Source organism: Neolamprologus brichardi, chromosome 11 (genome assembly GCF_056152115.1).
Source record: "Neolamprologus brichardi isolate AB-2024 chromosome 11, ASM5615211v1, whole genome shotgun sequence".
Lineage (NCBI taxonomy): Eukaryota > Metazoa > Chordata > Actinopteri > Cichliformes > Cichlidae > Neolamprologus > Neolamprologus brichardi.
The window spans coordinates 27,008,850-27,024,051 of record NC_142114.1 but is presented as its reverse complement, the minus strand read 5'-3'; the positions used below and the strand labels follow the sequence as shown (position 1 = coordinate 27,024,051).

Here is a 15,202-nt window from a genome sequence, read left to right as displayed (position 1 = left end):
ACATGAGTCAATTTTATTGGAATTCCACGTGAAAGACCAATACAAGGTGGTGTACACGTGAGAAGTGGAACGAAAATCATACATGATTCCAAACATTTTTTACAAATAAATAACTGCAAAGTGGGGTGTGCGTAATTCTTCAGCCCTCTTTGGTCTGAGTGCAGTCAGTTGCCCATAGACATTGGCTGATGAGTGCTAATGACTAAATAGAGTGCACCTGTGTGTAATCTAATGTCAGTACAAATACAGCTGCTCTGTGACGGCCTCAGAGGTTGTCTAAGAGAATATTGGGAGCAGCAACACCATGAAGTCCAAAGAACACACCAGACAGGTCAGGGATAAAGTTATTGAGAAATTTAAAGTAGGCTTAGGCTACAAAAAGATTTCCCAAGCCTTGAACATCCACGGAGCACTGTTCAAGCCATCATTCAGAAATGGAAGGAGTATGGCACAACTGTAAACCTACCAAGACAAGGCCGTCCACCTAAACTCACAGGCCGAACAAGGAGAGCGCTGATCAGAAATGCAGCCAAGAGGCCCATGGTGACTGTGGGCGAGCTGCAGAGATCTACAGCTCAGGTGGGGGAATCTGTCCATAGGACAACTATTAGTCGTGCACTGCACAAAGTTGGCCTTTATGGAAGAGTGGCAAGAAGAAAGCCATTGTTAACAGAAAACCATAAGAAGTCCCGTTTGAAGTTTGCCACAAGCTATGTGGGGGACACAGCAAACATGTGGAAGAAGGTGCTCTGGTCAGATGAGACCAAAATGGAACTTTGTGGCCAAAATGCAAAAACGCTATGTGTGGCGGGAAACTAACACTGCACATCACTCTGAACACACCATCCCCACTGTCAAATATGGTGGTGGCAGCATCATGCTCTTCTTCAGCGGGGACAGGGAAGCTGGTCAGAGTTGATGGGAAGATGGATGGAGCCAAATACAGGGCAATCTTGGAAGAAAACCTCTTGCAGTCTGCAAAAGACTAGGGACTGGGGTGGAGATTCACCTTCCAGCAGGACAACGACATAAAGACAGGGCAACAATGGGATGGTTTAAAACAAAACATATCCATGTGTTAGAATGGCCCAGTCAAAGTCCAGATCTAAATCCAATTGAGAATCTGTGGCAAGATCTGAAAACTGCTGTTCAGAAACGCTGTCCATCTAATCTGATTGAGCTGGAGCTGTTTTGCAAAGAAGAATGGGCAAGGATTTCAGTCTCTAGATGTGCAAAGCTGCTAGAGACAGACTCTAAAAGACTGGCAGCTGTAATTGCAGCAAATGGTGGTTCTACAAAGTATCGACTGAGGGGGCTGAATAATTACGCACAGCCCACTTTTCAGTTATTTATTTGTAAAAAATGTTTGGAATCATGTATGATTTTCGTTGCACTTCTCACGTGTACACCACTTTGTGTTGGTCTTTCACATGAAATTCCAATAAAATTGATTCATGTTTGTGGCTGTAATGTGACAAAGTGTGGAAACGTTCAAGGGGGCTGAATACTTTTGCAAGCCACTGTATTCAGCTTTGTAGGGAATTCTGACCTACACAATTAGGAATGTGTTTGACACTAAGAAGGAACATTTCAAGGATTTGTATTGTGAGTGTCCTCTAACATTTGCCACTATGAATCTATTTCTTTTCTCTTTCATTTAGTAAGCACTATTTTTCCCTCTTAAATACTATAACCTGTTTTATGAAAGGATTATCAAATTAAGTTGTATTGTTTATTTATTTCCTTATTTATTTTAAGAAATCTGAAAATAAATTCTCCTGTATGTGTGTATTATGAGCTTAGTCCCTCACTCAAGACAAGTAAAGTCACTCTGTAACAATACCAATTTTTAGTAGTTGTTTAGTTGTTGTTAAAACTAAATACATAGTACAGAATAAACACAACATTATAAAAATCTGTTCTTGGGTCTGGTCACTCAACTGGGAGTTCAGATAAGGATCCAAAAGGGTGGAGTGCTCACTCTATGTCAGCTCACTCTTTTTACTAGTTGTAATTTATTCCTTTGCATTTGTCAAAACTAAAGACAAATATAGCCTATTTATAAAGGTATGTAATTAGTTTTTGAGCCATGCAATCTAAACTAGACTCATATAGTTATATAGGTGAACGTAAACATTAATTCCCTGGTGAGGTCACTAGACTTCAGGTAGAGAAAAAAAAAAAACTACTTGCTTGACTTGTGAAATAAAATCAAAGAATTTTCCACATTTATCTTATTGCTGTTATTCAATTCTTTACAGTTCAAACTCTCCTTTTTATTGTAATAATAAATAAACAAACAAGCAACTTTTTTTTTTTTTTACTTTCTTTTATTGCCGTATAAATAAATGGTCTGCATTTGTACAGTGCTTTACTAGTCCCTAAGGACCCCAAAGCGCTTTACACATCCAGTCATCCACACACTGGTGATGGCAAGCTACATTGTAGCCACAGCCATCCTGGGGCGCACTGACATAGGTGAGGCTGCCGGACACTGGCACCACCGGGCCCTCTGACTACCACCAGTAGGCAACGGGTGAAGTGTCTTACCCAAGTATACAACAACTGAGACTGTCCAAGCCAGGGCTCGAACCAGCAACCTTCCGATAATAAGGCGACTTCTCAACTCTTGGGCCACGACCGCTCGAGAGTTGAATCGCATACACAAATAAATGCAATCAGACTGCAAGCTTATATGTAGTTTCCAGGATATTTAAAGCTAGAATGAGAGACAAAGCCCTCATTTGTCAGGAGCCTCTATTTGAATATTTACAAATAGACAGATTACAGATTTGAATATTTGCACTATAACAAAGTCCAATCTTTGTTGCTTATCAAGTTTTTCTTTTTTTTTTTTTTTTTCCAAATTCTACTTCCTCTCAGTACTGCAGTGTCATTTTATCATTTTCAAACCATTTTATTTTGGAAAATCTAATTGTACAAGCTAGCCAGGCTAACTCAACTAAACAACTTAAAGAGACACCAAACCATTGTGACTGTTACAAGTGGCACACGATTTTATCTTGTTTTAGTTGTTTTGAGTATGAGTATGACCTGGTTATAGCGTTCCATGTGTCCTGCTTGCTAACATCTTCCACCCTACTGTTATCTGCTGAATTACCTCAAGGGCATTTTTGCACAGTCTGCAACTGGGATCTTGTGTGTGGTTGTGGTAGTCCTCAGCAGTGTTGGGCAAGTTACTTTGAAAAAGTAATTAATTATAGTTACTAGTTACTACTTCAAAAAAGTAACTGAGTTACAATATTCTAAAGTAATTAATTACTTGAAAAGTAGCTATTGCGTTACTTTAAAAAAAAAAACGTTTAACCCTCTGGGGTCCAGGGTATAATTGGCCATTTTTAACTACTTTTGATTTTCCCTCCACATTTTACCTTTAAAAACTATTTACTTTGTCTTGTTTGGTATCATTCTTTTTGGCACAACTTCACGTGTCTGAATTTACAGTTATGTTTTCATTTTGACATACTGTATTAACACAACTGATCTAAAATCACAAACATGTTTAATGAATCATATTTCATAACTGTAAATAAAAATATAAATTGTCAATTTTAAAATCATATGCACAAGTTTTGCAAACAAAGTTATTTGCATCCATTTACCTTTTACCCTTTTTAAAATAACCATTTCAAACTATTTACAGAACCATCAGCTGTTCTGCATTCAATAAGATGCCACACAAATTATTTGTGCCACTCCAAAAAAATAATTTCTGTCCACTATAAAGGAGAACATCACAGCCTGATACCTGCAGGTCTGACAGCAGCAGGTGTATCACTCCTTTTTCTACTTGGAGACAGCAGTCACCTCATTGTTCTGACGCACAACACAAAACTATCCACAACAATACACACTAACTACACAAGACAACACATTAACTACACACTCCAAACACGCTAAATCTCTCACATCTCAAAACTCTCTCTCTCTCTCTCTCTCTCGCCATCACTCCTAAAACTTCCTGGTTTTTTTTTTCTCTCATAAGCAGAGAGTGCTTGCTAGCGCTGTCCTTAGACAGTAAACACGGTAAAAACGCCACATATATATTGTTTATCATGACTCTGGTTTTACGTGGCTTATCAACACAATTTAAAAACTGGTATATATCACCTTCTTGCTTTGTCTTTAAGTGGTCATGTAATTGGCCTACCACAACTACTTTATTCTTCCTCAGTCAAACAGCAGCACTCATGCGATTGTTTTGCCCCTTAGCTCCAGGTGTTGTGCTAGACAGTGATCGTGATTACCATCCGTGGGAGCGCGCGCAGCTGCTTAAAGCTGTAGCGTCCAGATTACTTACATAGTCAGCTACAACTGATATAAGATGCGGTAAGCTGAACACAGCTTCAACCTTCTGTTTGTTGAAAAATAGTAACGGACCGCATTTTCTTGTTAGTAATTGTAACGGCGTTGTAACAATAGGAATAGTAATTAGTTAGATTACTCGTTACTGAAAAAAGTAACGCTGTTACTTGTAGCACAGTTATTCCCATCACTGGTCCTCAGCACCTATCAATCTTGTCCTTAGGTCTTGTTCCTGTGTGGTCTTTCAGTCTTTCTCAACATCAGCCACTTCCTATATTTGGTGGTGATACATGCCGTCCAGAAGCCGTCCAGAAGCCTGTCCTTCCATGGTGGTTCCTCTCCTTTCTCAGGTTTCTGCTGCCTGATGTACTCACTAAGTACACAACCAGCCAATGGGTCTTTGTTTCATCCTGAATAGTGGTTCTGACACTTACTAGGATACATAAAAGCTAAGGTGGAATGTCTCAGTTGGCAAAATTATGGATTTCAATTACGTTTACCAGAGAAATATCAATAACATAGTAAAAAGTAGTTTTTACAATTTGTCTATGCTTTTAATTGATGATGGTGGGATAAGGTCGTCAGACTGGTGGACCACTGACATAGAGGCCTTGCCCTGCAAAGATCCAGCGGGAAACCCCAAGTTATAATTGTTAAAGTCCAAAACTACCAAGACTACGTCAATGTGCTATGGGGGGCCTGGAAGCAAGGCCCGTTGCAATACAAGGGGAACCCAGTGGTTTTCCTGAATAAACCACAAGCACTGCCAAAGCTTGCTCTGCTTTGAACGATGTGAGGGACCTACCTCAAGGGTGTCCAGATAACCAAAACGGAATAATGTTTAAAGCCAGATGCCATACTTTAAAGGGGTGAGAGTAAAGAGTTTCTGGATCCGGAGAAGGGAATGTTATACGTGAAAAAGATCGACTTATTGACTGAAACTGTCGGATGAAGGTCCACTACTGGTTGACTCTTGTTTATAGCCAGTCCAAGATGATGTGGAGCTTTGCAGGAAGGAAGGTTTGGTCGACAGTGCAATTACAATGTAAACCTGTTAAGGCTGGAAAAATAACCGATTACACTACTTAAGATGTTTATTAAAGAACAAGTTAGTGGCCCAGTCAATTCCACTCCTCTTCTGTTGGCTGATCCCATCTGCGCGTGGTCTTCATGCCGCACCCAACCTCGCTCATGCTCTTGTACTGCACTTTCCACTTCAGCATCCTGCTGTATCTTTCATTGGCCACCTTGACTCAAGGCAACAATTCCCCTTGTACTCTTCTCACTTCTAACTCTGTTGCCACCACTGAAGGCCCCGAGCTTCTGGTTGACAAGCTCTTTGATGTCCTTTGCTTGGCTAGCACACAACCGATAGAAGACAAAACTAGGAGTCTTATTTCTCAATAGGGACGCAAGTAAAACAGAGAAAATGCTGGACAAGCAGAGTTGTCTAAACAGTGAACATCAATTCCCTTGTGACCAAAGAAGCAAAAGACCCATGTTTCTGCCCGGTTTCGGACCGGGGACCATTCGCGTGTGAGGCGAATGTGATAACCACTACACTACGGAAACGGTGAGCGATGGTTCGCTTGGCTTTGGAATGTGTCTTAATCAGTAATCTGACCAATCTGACAAATCTGATGGCATGTTACTATCATGCCCTTGAACGGAAGGAACCATGGAGAAGAGACAGACTCTCGCTAGCAAGGAATCTGAACTATAGTCTCGATGTTAGGCTCACTTAAACTTTTGACATTTAGGAGTTCTCTGAAGCAAGCGCAGCTCGACATATGCTGGCCTAAGAACCCCAGAACCTCGAGCAGCAGAACTGTTGCCTAAAGAGGCCATGCGTTTGATCGCGTTGTGCATTGGCTGAAAATAGGCCCAAGTCCTGTGCAGGCCAGCTAGAGCCACTCATTTCCAAGAGCTTAGTCTGTGCCTGCATCTTCAGTGAATATGGTGACTGGAGACATGTTGATTTGTGTGAAATTTCCTGAAATTTGGGCTATAGACAACTTTTTAGCAACATGAGCATCCAAAGGTTACAAGCGTCAGAGCCCTGTACAAGATTTGAGTACTTTCTCTCCTCTGTGTCCCAAACAGCAGTACAACCCCATAAGATAAAGCAATGCCTGCAGGCAGACACTTTTGTATCGGGAAACAAAGAAGCATGTTTCCGCCTGGTTTCGGACCAGGGACCTTTCGCGTGTTAGGCGAACGTGATAACCACTACACTACGGAAACGGAGCGTGCATGCCCTCTCGTCATTAGAGGGGCATTTCGATGCCTTCTCACATTTGAGGACTTTTATGACAGATCATGTAGGACTAGTGAGAAGCGGGGGAACTCCCATTTGTGTCATTTTTCAAGCATTCCCCCATTTATGGTTATATTGACAATCCAAATTGTGATCTTGAGATAGCATCTCTTCAAATGGGAGCTGATCTTCTTGTTGACAAGCTCTTTGATGTTCTTTGTCAGGCTAGCACACAACCTACAGAAGACAAACCCAAGAGACTTATTTGTTAATAGGGACGCAAGTAAAGCAGAGAAAACGCTGGACAAGCAGAGTTCTCTTGGACTAGCTTCTCTTCTCATGGGAGCTCTTGCCTAGAAGACATTTTTGACTTGTGAGTGCACAGGTGGAATTGATGTTTTTTCAAAGCCATTATAGGACTAGATTGTTAGATTGACTAGGATGTGGTGGAGAAATTCCACAGGGTCTTTTTGAATGATGGACTCTGTGCAAAAAAATGCACGTAGCGTGCGATTAACGGGTGTGTGGTCATTCCAGGTAAAAGGCAGAGCAGAGAAGGAGACTGGCGGAGATACTGTCCACTATACTAACGAGGACCTGCAAGGCACTGTCGGGGACACGTCAAGGTGGGATTCGCAGCAGGTATGACACACAAATTGTCGTCGGCCATGTAAAAATCCCCATCACTTTACCAGGAACTACAGTTTTATGGGTGTTTGACAGAGAACTTTTTTCTGCTTGCAGGAGGGTTCCATGGTGTAACGGTTAGCACTCTGGACTTTGAATCCAGTGATCTGAGTTCAAGTCTCAGTGGAGCCTCATTTGGCTTTTTTGCCCTTTGCTCCGCAGTTGCATTAGCATTAGCACACGCTAGCATGAGAGTCTAATTACTTATAGAACAAGTTAGTGGCCCAGTCAATTCCACTCCTCTTCTGTTGGCTGATCCCATCTGCGCGTGGTCTTCATGCCGCACCCAACCTCGCTCATGCTCTTGTACTGCACTTTCCACTTCAGCGTCCTGCTGTATCTTTCATTGGCCACCTTGACTCAAGGCAACAATTCCCCTTGTACTCTTCTCACTTCTAACTCTATTGCCACCACTGAAGGCCCCGAGCTTCTGGTTGACAAGCTCTTTGATGTCCTTTGCTTGGCTAGCACACAACCGATAGAAGACAAAACTAGGAGTCTTATTTCTCAATAGGGACGCAAGTAAAACAGAGAAAATGCTGGACAAGCAGAGTTGTCTAAACAGTGAACATCAATTCCCTTGTGACCAAAGAAGCAAAAGACCCATGTTTCCGCCCGGTTTCGGACCGGGGACCTTTCGCGTGTGAGGCGAATGTGATAACCACTACACTACGTAAACGGTGAGCGATGGCTCGCTTGGCTTTGGAATGTGTCTTAATCAGTAATCTGACCAATCTGACAAATCTGATGGCATGTTACTATCATGCCCTTGAACGGAAGGAACCATGGAGAAGAGACAGACGCTCGCTAGCAAGGAATCTGAACTATAGTCTCGATGTTAGGCTCACTTAAACTTTTGACATTTAGGAGTTCTCTGAAGCAAGCGCAGCTCGACATATGCTGGCCTAAGAACCCCAGAACCTCGAGCAGCAGAACTGTTGCCTAAAGAGGCCATGCGTTTGATCGCGTTGTGCATTGGCTGAAAATAGGCCCAAGTCCTGTGCAGGCCAGCTAGAGCCACTCATTTCCAAGAGCTTAGTCTGTGCCTGCATCTTCAGTGAATATGGTGACTGGAGACATGTTGATTTGTGTGAAATTTCCTGAAATTTGGGCTATAGACAACTTTTTAGCAACATGAGCATCCAAAGGTTACAAGCGTCAGAGCCCTGTACAAGATTTGAGTACTTTCTCTCCTCTGTGTCCCAAACAGCAGTACAACCCCATAAGATAAAGCAATGCCTGCAGGCAGACACTTTTGTATCGGGAAACAAAGAAGCATGTTTCCGCCTGGTTTCGGACCAGGGACCTTTCGCGTGTTAGGCGAACGTGATAACCACTACACTACGGAAACGTGCATGCCCTCTTGTCATTAGAGGGGCATTTCGATGCCTTCTCACATTTCAGGACTTTTATGACAGATCATGTAGGACTAGTGAGAAGCGGGGGAACTCCCATTTGTGTCATTTTTCAAGCATTCCCCCATTTATGGTTATATTGACAATCCAAATTGTGATCTCAAGATAGCATCTCTTCAAATGGGAGCTGATCTTCTTGTTGACAAGCTCTTTGATGTTCTTTGTCAGGCTAGCACACAACCTACAGAAGACAAACCCAAGAGACTTATTTGTTAATAGGGACGCAAGTAAAGCAGAGAAAACGCTGGACAAGCAGAGTTCTCTTGGACTAGCTTCTCTTCTCATGGGAGCTCTTGCCTAGAAGACATTTTTGACTTGTGAGTGCACAGGTGGAATTGATGTTTTTTCAAACCCATTATAGGACTAGATTGTTAGATTGACTAGGATGTGGTGGAGAAATTCCACAGGGTCTTTTTGAATGATGGACTCTGTGCAAAAAAATGCACGTAGCGTGCGATTAACGGGTGTGTGGTCATTCCAGGTAAAAGGCAGAGCAGAGAAGGAGACTGCTCACTCCCCGTCGGGGAATCGAACCCCGGTCTTCTGCGTGACAGGCGGAGATACTGTCCACTATACTAACGAGGACCTGCAAGGCACTGTCGGGGACACGTCAAGGTGGGATTCGCAGCAGGTATGACACGCAAATTGTCGTCGGCCATGTAAAAATCCCCATCACTTTACCAGGAACTACAGTTTTATAGGTGTTTGACAGAGAACTTTTTTCTGCTTGCAGGAGGGTTCCATGGTGTAACGGTTAGCACTCTGGACTTTGAATCCAGTGATCTGAGTTCAAGTCTCAGTGGAGCCTCATTTGGCTTTTTTGCCCTTTGCTCCGCAGTTGCATTAGCATTAGCACACGCTAGCATGAGAGTCTAATTACTTATAGAACAAGTTAGTGGCCCAGTCAATTCCACTCCTCTTCTGTTGGCTGATCCCATCTGCGCGTGGTCTTCATGCCGCACCCAACCTCGCTCATGCTCTTGTACTGCACTTTCCACTTCAGCGTCCTGCTGTATCTTTCATTGGCCACCTTGACTCAAGGCAACAATTCCCCTTGTACTCTTCTCACTTCTAACTCTGTTTCCACCACTGAAGGCCCCGAGCTTCTGGTTGACAAGCTCTTTGATGTCCTTTGCTTGGCTAGCACACAACCGATAGAAGACAAAACTAGGAGTCTTATTTCTCAATAGGGATGCAAGTAAAACACAGAAAATGCTGGACAAGCAGAGTTGTCTAAACAGTGAACATCAATTCCCTTGTGACCAAAGAAGCAAAAGACCCATGTTTCCGCCCGGTTTCGGACCGGGGACCTTCCGCGTGTGAGGCGAATGTGACAACCACTACACTACGGAAACGGTGAGCGATGGCTCGCTTGGCTTTGGAATGTGTCTTAATCAGTAATCTGACCAATCTGACAAATCTGATGGCATGTTACTATCATGCCCTTGAACGGAAGGAACCATGGAGAAGAGACAGACGCTCGCTAGCAAGGAATCTGAACTATAGTCTCGATGTTAGGCTCACTTAAACTTTTGACATTTAGGAGTTCTCTGAAGCAAGCGCAGCTCGACATATGCTGGCCTAAGAACCCCAGAACCTCGAGCAGCAGAACTGTTGCCTAAAGAGGCCATGCGTTTGATCGCGTTGTGCATTGGCTGAAAATAGGCCCAAGTCCTGTGCAGGCCAGCTAGAGCCACTCATTTCCAAGAGCTTAGTCTGTGCCTGCATCTTCAGTGAATATGGTGACTGGAGACATGTTGATTTGTGTGAAATTTCCTGAAATTTGGGCTATAGACAACTTTTTAGCAACATGAGCATCCAAAGGTTACAAGCGTCAGAGCCCTGTACAAGATTTGAGTACTTTCTCTCCTCTGTGTCCCAAACAGCAGTACAACCCCATAAGATAAAGCAATGCCTGCAGGAAGACACTTTTGTATCGGGAAACAAAGAAGCATGTTTCCGCCTGGTTTCGGACCAGGGACCTTTCGCGTGTTAGGCGAACGTGATAACCACTACACTACGGAAACGTGCATGCCTTCTCGTCATTAGAGGGGCATTTCGATGCCTTCTCACATTTCAGGACTTTTATGACAGATCATGTAGGACTAGTGAGAAGCGGGGGAACTCCCATTTGTGTCATTTTTCAAGCATTCCCCCATTTATGGTTATATTGACAATCCAAATTGTGATCTCGAGATAGCATCTCTTCAAATGGGAGCTGATCTTCTTGTTGACAAGCTCTTTGATGTTCTTTGTCAGGCTAGCACACAACCTACAGAAGACAAACCCAAGAGACTTATTTGTTAATAGGGACGCAAGTAAAGCAGAGAAAACGCTGGACAAGCAGAGTTCTCTTGGACTAGCTTCTCTTCTCATGGGAGCTCTTGCCTAGAAGACATTTTTGACTTGTGAGTGCACAGGTGGAATTGATGTTTTTTCAAAGCCATTATAGGACTAGATTGTTAGATTGACTAGGATGTGGTGGAGAAATTCCACAGGGTCTTTTTGAATGATGGACTCTGTGCAAAAAAATGCACGTAGCGTGCGATTAACGGGTGTGTGGTCATTCCAGGTAAAAGGCAGAGCAGAGAAGGAGACTGCTCACTCCCCGTCGGGGAATCGAACCCCTGTCTTCCGCGTGACAGGCGGAGATACTGTCCACTATACTAACGAGGACCTGCAAGGCACTGTCGGGGACACGTCAAGGTGGGATTCGCAGCAGGTATGACACGCAAATTGTCGTCGGCCATGTAAAAATCCCCATCACTTTACCAGGAACTACAGTTTTATGGGTGTTTGACAGAGAACTTTTTTCTGCTTGCAGGAGGGTTCCATGGTGTAACGGTTAGCACTCTGGACTTTGAATCCAGTGATCTGAGTTCAAGTCTCAGTGGAGCCTCATTTGGCTTTTTTGCCCTTTGCTCCGCAGTTGCATTAGCATTAGCACACGCTAGCATGAGAGTCTAATTACTTATAGAACAAGTTAGTGGCCCAGTCAATTCCACTCCTCTTCTGTTGGCTGATCCCATCTGCGCGTGGTCTTCATGCCGCACCCAACCTCGCTCATGCTCTTGTACTGCACTTTCCACTTCAGCGTCCTGCTGTATCTTTCATTGGCCACCTTGACTCAAGGCAACAATTCCCCTTGTACTCTTCTCACTTCTAACTCTGTTTCCACCACTGAAGGCCCCGAGCTTCTGGTTGACAAGCTCTTTGATGTCCTTTGCTTGGCTAGCACACAACCGATAGAAGACAAAACTAGGAGTCTTATTTCTCAATAGGGATGCAAGTAAAACACAGAAAATGCTGGACAAGCAGAGTTGTCTAAACAGTGAACATCAATTCCCTTGTGACCAAAGAAGCAAAAGACCCATGTTTCCGCCCGGTTTCGGACCGGGGACCTTCCGCGTGTGAGGCGAATGTGATAACCACTACACTACGGAAACGGTGAGCGATGGCTCGCTTGGCTTTGGAATGTGTCTTAATCAGTAATCTGACCAATCTGACAAATCTGATGGCATGTTACTATCATGCCCTTGAACGGAAGGAACCATGGAGAAGAGACAGACGCTCGCTAGCAAGGAATCTGAACTATAGTCTCGATGTTAGGCTCACTTAAACTTTTGACATTTAGGAGTTCTCTGAAGCAAGCGCAGCTCGACATATGCTGGCCTAAGAACCCCAGAACCTCGAGCAGCAGAACTGTTGCCTAAAGAGGCCATGCGTTTGATCGCGTTGTGCATTGGCTGAAAATAGGCCCAAGTCCTGTGCAGGCCAGCTAGAGCCACTCATTTCCAAGAGCTTAGTCTGTGCCTGCATCTTCAGTGAATATGGTGACTGGAGACATGTTGATTTGTGTGAAATTTCCTGAAATTTGGGCTATAGACAACTTTTTAGCAACATGAGCATCCAAAGGTTACAAGCGTCAGAGCCCTGTACAAGATTTGAGTACTTTCTCTCCTCTGTGTCCCAAACAGCAGTACAACCCCATAAGATAAAGCAATGCCTGCAGGAAGACACTTTTGTATCGGGAAACAAAGAAGCATGTTTCCGCCTGGTTTCGGACCAGGGACCTTTCGCGTGTTAGGCGAACGTGATAACCACTACACTACGGAAACGTGCATGCCTTCTCGTCATTAGAGGGGCATTTCGATGCCTTCTCACATTTCAGGACTTTTATGACAGATCATGTAGGACTAGTGAGAAGCGGGGGAACTCCCATTTGTGTCATTTTTCAAGCATTCCCCCATTTATGGTTATATTGACAATCCAAATTGTGATCTCGAGATAGCATCTCTTCAAATGGGAGCTGATCTTCTTGTTGACAAGCTCTTTGATGTTCTTTGTCAGGCTAGCACACAACCTACAGAAGACAAACCCAAGAGACTTATTTGTTAATAGGGACGCAAGTAAAGCAGAGAAAACGCTGGACAAGCAGAGTTCTCTTGGACTAGCTTCTCTTCTCATGGGAGCTCTTGCCTAGAAGACATTTTTGACTTGTGAGTGCACAGGTGGAATTGATGTTTTTTCAAACCCATTATAGGACTAGATTGTTAGATTGACTAGGATGTGGTGGAGAAATTCCACAGGGTCTTTTTGAATGATGGACTCTGTGCAAAAAAATGCACGTAGCGTGCGATTAACGGGTGTGTGGTCATTCCAGGTAAAAGGCAGAGCAGAGAAGGAGACTGCTCACTCCCCGTCGGGGAATCGAACCCCGGTCTTCCGCGTGACAGGCGGAGATACTGTCCACTATACTAACGAGGACCTGCAAGGCACTGTCGGGGACACGTCAAGGTGGGATTCGCAGCAGGTATGACACACAAATTGTCGTTGGCCATGTAAAAATCCCCATCACTTTACCAGGAACTACAGTTTTATGGGTGTTTGACAGAGAACTTTTTTCTGCTTGCAGGAGGGTTCCATGGTATAACGGTTAGCACTCTGGACTTTGAATCCAGTGATCTGAGTTCAAGTCTCAGTGGAGCCTCATTTGGCTTTTTTGCCCTTTGCTCCGCAGTTGCATTAGCATTAGCACACGCTAGCATGAGAGTCTAATTACTTATAGAACAAGTTAGTGGCCCAGTCAATTCCACTCCTCTTCTGTTGGCTGATCCCATCTGCGCGTGGTCTTCATGCCGCACCCAACCTCGCTCATGCTCTTGTACTGCACTTTCCACTTCAGCGTCCTGCTGTATCTTTCATTGGCCACCTTGACTCAAGGCAACAATTCCCCTTGTACTCTTCTCACTTCTAACTCTGTTGCCACCACTGAAGGCCCCGAGCTTCTGGTTGACAAGCTCTTTGATGTCCTTTGCTTGGCTAGCACACAACCGATAGAAGACAAAACTAGGAGTCTTATTTCTCAATAGGGACGCAAGTAAAACAGAGAAAATGCTGGACAAGCAGAGTTGTCTAAACAGTGAACATCAATTCCCTTGTGACCAAAGAAGCAAAAGACCCATGTTTCCGCCCGGTTTCGGACCGGGGACCTTTCGCGTGTGAGGCGAATGTGATAACCACTACACTACGTAAACGGTGAGCGATGGCTCGCTTGGCTTTGGAATGTGTCTTAATCAGTAATCTGACCAATCTGACAAATCTGATGGCATGTTACTATCATGCCCTTGAACGGAAGGAACCATGGAGAAGAGACAGACGCTCGCTAGCAAGGAATCTGAACTATAGTCTCGATGTTAGGCTCACTTAAACTTTTGACATTTAGGAGTTCTCTGAAGCAAGCGCAGCTCGACATATGCTGGCCTAAGAACCCCAGAACCTCGAGCAGCAGAACTGTTGCCTAAAGAGGCCATGCGTTTGATCGCGTTGTGCATTGGCTGAAAATAGGCCCAAGTCCTGTGCAGGCCAGCTAGAGCCACTCATTTCCAAGAGCTTAGTCTGTGCCTGCATCTTCAGTGAATATGGTGACTGGAGACATGTTGATTTGTGTGAAATTTCCTGAAATTTGGGCTATAGACAACTTTTTAGCAACATGAGCATCCAAAGGTTACAAGCGTCAGAGCCCTGTACAAGATTTGAGTACTTTCTCTCCTCTGTGTCCCAAACAGCAGTACAACCCCATAAGATAAAGCAATGCCTGCAGGCAGACACTTTTGTATCGGGAAACAAAGAAGCATGTTTCCGCCTGGTTTCGGATCAGGGACCTTTCGCGTGTTAGGCGAACGTGATAACCACTACACTACGGAAACGGAGCCTGCATGCCCTCTCGTCATTAGAGGGGCATTTCGATGCCTTCTCACATTTCAGGACTTTTATGACAGATCATGTAGGACTAGTGAGAAGCGGGGGAACTCCCATTTGTGTCATTTTTCAAGCATTCCCCCATTTATGGTTATATTGACAATCCAAATTGTGATCTCGAGATAGCATCTCTTCAAATGGGAGCTGATCTTCTTGTTGACAAGCTCTTTGATGTTCTTTGTCAGGCTAGCACACAACCTACAGAAGACAAACCCAAGAGACTTATTTGTTAATAGGGACGCAAGTAAAGCAGAGA

At 44.0% G+C, this 15,202-nt stretch overlaps 17 non-coding genes across 17 annotated transcripts; 4 read left to right on the top strand and 13 right to left on the bottom strand.

The window, feature by feature from the left end:
- Positions 1 to 5,825: 5,825 nt before the first annotated feature.
- On the bottom strand, positions 5,826 to 5,898 carry trnav-cac (transfer RNA valine (anticodon CAC)). Its single transcript has one exon. It is a non-coding gene; the product is annotated as a tRNA-Val (tRNA).
- Positions 5,899 to 6,497: 599 nt separating this feature from the next.
- Positions 6,498 to 6,570, bottom strand: trnav-aac (transfer RNA valine (anticodon AAC)). Its single transcript has one exon. It is a non-coding gene; the product is annotated as a tRNA-Val (tRNA).
- A 760-nt stretch (positions 6,571 to 7,330) lies between these two features.
- Positions 7,331 to 7,402, top strand: trnaq-uug (transfer RNA glutamine (anticodon UUG)). Its single transcript has one exon. It is a non-coding gene; the product is annotated as a tRNA-Gln (tRNA).
- Positions 7,403 to 7,876: 474 nt separating this feature from the next.
- On the bottom strand, positions 7,877 to 7,949 carry trnav-cac (transfer RNA valine (anticodon CAC)). The gene has a single exon. It is a non-coding gene; the product is annotated as a tRNA-Val (tRNA).
- Positions 7,950 to 8,548: 599 nt separating this feature from the next.
- trnav-aac (transfer RNA valine (anticodon AAC)) lies at positions 8,549 to 8,621 on the bottom strand. Its single transcript has one exon. It is a non-coding gene; the product is annotated as a tRNA-Val (tRNA).
- A 577-nt stretch (positions 8,622 to 9,198) lies between these two features.
- trnad-guc (transfer RNA aspartic acid (anticodon GUC)) lies at positions 9,199 to 9,270 on the bottom strand. The gene has a single exon. It is a non-coding gene; the product is annotated as a tRNA-Asp (tRNA).
- Positions 9,271 to 9,421: 151 nt separating this feature from the next.
- Positions 9,422 to 9,493, top strand: trnaq-uug (transfer RNA glutamine (anticodon UUG)). The gene has a single exon. It is a non-coding gene; the product is annotated as a tRNA-Gln (tRNA).
- A 474-nt stretch (positions 9,494 to 9,967) lies between these two features.
- Positions 9,968 to 10,040, bottom strand: trnav-cac (transfer RNA valine (anticodon CAC)). The gene has a single exon. It is a non-coding gene; the product is annotated as a tRNA-Val (tRNA).
- Positions 10,041 to 10,639: 599 nt separating this feature from the next.
- On the bottom strand, positions 10,640 to 10,712 carry trnav-aac (transfer RNA valine (anticodon AAC)). Its single transcript has one exon. It is a non-coding gene; the product is annotated as a tRNA-Val (tRNA).
- A 577-nt stretch (positions 10,713 to 11,289) lies between these two features.
- Positions 11,290 to 11,361, bottom strand: trnad-guc (transfer RNA aspartic acid (anticodon GUC)). The gene has a single exon. It is a non-coding gene; the product is annotated as a tRNA-Asp (tRNA).
- Positions 11,362 to 11,512: 151 nt separating this feature from the next.
- Positions 11,513 to 11,584, top strand: trnaq-uug (transfer RNA glutamine (anticodon UUG)). Its single transcript has one exon. It is a non-coding gene; the product is annotated as a tRNA-Gln (tRNA).
- A 474-nt stretch (positions 11,585 to 12,058) lies between these two features.
- trnav-cac (transfer RNA valine (anticodon CAC)) lies at positions 12,059 to 12,131 on the bottom strand. The gene has a single exon. It is a non-coding gene; the product is annotated as a tRNA-Val (tRNA).
- Positions 12,132 to 12,730: 599 nt separating this feature from the next.
- Positions 12,731 to 12,803, bottom strand: trnav-aac (transfer RNA valine (anticodon AAC)). Its single transcript has one exon. It is a non-coding gene; the product is annotated as a tRNA-Val (tRNA).
- Positions 12,804 to 13,380: 577 nt separating this feature from the next.
- Positions 13,381 to 13,452, bottom strand: trnad-guc (transfer RNA aspartic acid (anticodon GUC)). The gene has a single exon. It is a non-coding gene; the product is annotated as a tRNA-Asp (tRNA).
- A 151-nt stretch (positions 13,453 to 13,603) lies between these two features.
- On the top strand, positions 13,604 to 13,675 carry trnaq-uug (transfer RNA glutamine (anticodon UUG)). Its single transcript has one exon. It is a non-coding gene; the product is annotated as a tRNA-Gln (tRNA).
- A 474-nt stretch (positions 13,676 to 14,149) lies between these two features.
- On the bottom strand, positions 14,150 to 14,222 carry trnav-cac (transfer RNA valine (anticodon CAC)). Its single transcript has one exon. It is a non-coding gene; the product is annotated as a tRNA-Val (tRNA).
- Positions 14,223 to 14,821: 599 nt separating this feature from the next.
- Positions 14,822 to 14,894, bottom strand: trnav-aac (transfer RNA valine (anticodon AAC)). The gene has a single exon. It is a non-coding gene; the product is annotated as a tRNA-Val (tRNA).
- Between the last annotated feature and the right edge of the window lie 308 nt (positions 14,895 to 15,202).